Raw genomic sequence first — 3,638 nt, 5'->3', positions numbered from 1 at the left:
CCCCAGTTTGATATGCATTAGACCACGGACCCCCCCCCCCCCCCCATAACTCTGAGAGTGTACAAAAGGAACCAAATGGACATTTGGTTCCTTTTGTACACTCAGAGTTACAGATCCATTTGGTTCGTGACTATCAGTGATTTTGCTGGGGACCCTCTGGAACCCACCTCAAGGCAGAGTCCTGCAACGGGCGGGGGTATCCTGCGGATACCCGACGGGTGAAAATTATACTTTATAAGTTCACGGGGACGGGCGGTACTGAACTGAACGCGGGTGGGTATCATTTTATTAAATCAGAGGGCACTGTTTCCGCCCAAACAACGTCACTTAACATAGCACGCCGGCATAGAGCACGCCGGTCAGTTATCTTAACTCACAAAAACACATTGAACATCCTGTTAAACCTTCAAATTAAAACCATCCGACAATGTAAACAACAACACATGCGTACTGCGTGTATGCACGTTCTCGTGCGTGGCTAAAGCTGGCTCCTCTGTTCTTCACTTGACGTGCAGATTTTTGATCGAACATGACCACTGAATGTAGCACTATAGTTGAAGGCTGATATCTTGTTTTAAAAGCATTTCAACACACGTTTAAATGGAGTGACTGTCTGTAGGCTGTTTTGTAATCACAGGTAAACGGGCAGACAGCGGGTCCATTATTTAACGGGCGGGGCGGGTCGGGTTTGTATTTTGATATATAATCACGGGTGACGTGTCGGTCTACGGATCTGATTATTGATGGGCGGGGTGGGCGCGGGTTGTCAAAATTGGACCCGTGCAGGACTCTGCCTCGAGGACCCCTGGGGGTCCCCGAACCACACATTGAGAACCAGTGAGTTACATCATGGTGGATGCAGGCTTTACTTCTCCGTTGGTCACACACGTGTTTTCATTGACATTTACTTCCTGGTTTTATTCATTGCTTTGGTTCATGTTTTGAAACGTCTTAAGAGCTACAATCTGAGTGAATGAATAAAGAGTTATTTTAACCAATCTGTATGATAGAGTATGTGAATACTTTACTATCTGTATGATAGAGTATGTGAATACTTTACTATATGTATGGTAGAGTATGTGAATACTTTACTATATGTATGGTAGAGTATGTGAATACTTTACTATCTGTATGGTAGAGTATGTGAATACTTTACTATCTGTATGGTAGAGTATGTGAATACTTTACTATCTGCATGGTAGAGTATGTGAATACTTTACTATCTGTATGGTAGAGTATGTGAATACTTTACTATCTGTATGGTAGAGTATGTGAATACTTTACTATCTGTATGGTAGAGTATGTGAATACTTTACTATATGTATGGTAGAGTATGTGAATACTTTACTATCTGTATGATAGAGTATGTGAATACTTTACTATCTGTATGATAGAGTATGTGAATACTTTACTATCTGTATGGTAGAGTACTAATCCTTGTAAATGTGAATAAAGTTATTTGAATCAGACACCATCTTTGTTGACGCGTTGTTTTTATTCATGAAACATTTTGTTCCATTTTCTGAAAAGAAAGTTTTTAATTCTTAATACTTAAATATTTTTTACCCCTTTTTCTACCCAATGTAGTCGTTATGCCAATTAATTCCTCTCCACACACATTACTGTGTTGTCACTGCTGTTGTATCCATCATCAAATTAGGAATGCGACAAAAAACTAAACAATCCATGAATACAATGCTTCATGGGATGTGTAATTGATAGAAACTAACCCATTTTTTGGATGAACTACTCCTTTAAAACAATATTTAGTCTACTCTGGATAACTGAATGTCATTGTTTATCAAACTTAATACTTTTCACATGTCAATTTCAACAGTAAGATTATACATTACTCACATTTCAATGACATTGTTGTTCTACTGTTTTTATTTACATTAAAGTAACCGTCTTACACCAAAGTAAACATTAAACAAACACGGCACAATATAATCATGGATTAAAGTTCACAGTCGCCACAACTGATTTCAGTCATGTATAGAATAGAATAGATATAGAATGTATAGAATAACATGTTCTGTTGCTTAAATTGTGAATTGATGTTCAGAAGCTGGAAACCACAAGGTTCCCAGTTCGATCCCGGGCTGGGTGCTCCCCCAGAGTTAGTGTGGAAGTGTCCTTCAGCAAGACGCTGAACCCCTAATTGCACCTGATGAGCAGGTTGGTGCCTTGCATTGTTTCCTCCTCCATCGGTGTATGAATGTGTGTGTGAATGGGTGAATGTAATGCACAATCTATGTAAAGCGCTTTGGATAAAAGTGCTATATAAATGCACCATTTACCAATATCTCAATCTGTGATTTATTCAACTGGTTGACTGTATGTAGAAAAGTACAGTAGATTTACAATGATAATATCTAAACATCATAATTCTACATACCTAGAGACTCCTAGTGTCGCCAACACCTGCTGCTAACATCTCACCTGCCAGCCTAAGCCCCAAGAGACAGTGGGGGCAGTAGCATGCCACTTGGACACAGTCTGATCAGCCTCGGTCGGGTCGCCTGGAGGAGGGTGTCTGTTGCAAGACCCCAAACACCCAGTGACTCCAGGAAACAACACTGATGATGAGGTGAACAAGTTTGTGCATCAATTGTTGTTTTATTAACTGACTTTAACAGTTGAAAATGCAGTGTTCTTCTCCACTAGAGGACAGTGTTGTATCACATTTATCTCTCCAAGTTCAGCTAGACTGATGTTTCAGTCAGACAGTGAACATCCTGCTGACTGATGTCAAACACTTAGTTGTTTAAAAAGTGTAAATCAGATCAAAATGGATGCAGAAAGAACAGTCCTGCAGACATTAGAAGTCTACACTATCAATGGGAGATTAAAATGTACTTTTGTTTTTGTAGTTGTCAGAGAAATTGACGGTGAGATTTAGCAGCTTTCATCTTGGTATTCCTATGGGTAACCCGGTCAGATTGGCCAAACCAAAACCATCTGGGCTCTAGGGACAACTGGGCACCAAAACCATCTGGACACTAGGGACATGTGGGCACCTGGTCAACTGGGCTCTAGGGACAACTGGGCACCAAAACCATCTGGGAACTAGGGACATGTGGGCACCTGGGGGGTGGAGACATCTGGGCACAAGGGACTTGTGGGCACCTGGAGAGGTGGGCACTTGGACAACTGGGCACCTGGACGAGTGGGCACCTGAATTAGGATTCATGTTAGCATGCTGCTTTGTTACATAGAATGCTGCTTTGTTGTTCCGGAACAGCTGACTGCTTGGCAGAAGCTTAAGCAGGGGGGAAATACACGGACCTTTTAGCCCAATGTTAACTGCAGGCCATTTTATGTGGTGAAAAAAGTTGCTTTTTCCTCCTTGCCTGTAAACTCCCAACACTCCTGCAATATGCATTTTGCTGCAGACAGTGGTGGAAAGTAACTATAAGTACTTTACTTAAGTACAAATTTGAGGTATTTGTAGCCTACTTTACTGGAGTATTTCCAATTTTCAGTACTTTTACTTCTACTCCACTACACTAGTAGTGGAGTAGAAGTAAAAGTACTGAAAATTGGAAATACTTCAACTTCAGTAAAGTAAAAGTACCTCTGAATTGTACTTAAGTACAGTACTTGTTGAGTAAATGTACTTAGTTACTTTACACCAC

This window comes from Gymnoscopelus braueri (genome assembly GCF_963280865.1).
Source record: "Gymnoscopelus braueri genome assembly, chromosome: 15".
NCBI lineage: Eukaryota > Metazoa > Chordata > Actinopteri > Myctophiformes > Myctophidae > Gymnoscopelus > Gymnoscopelus braueri.
The sequence above is the reverse complement of the archived record's forward strand: the minus strand, read 5'-3'. Positions refer to the sequence as shown.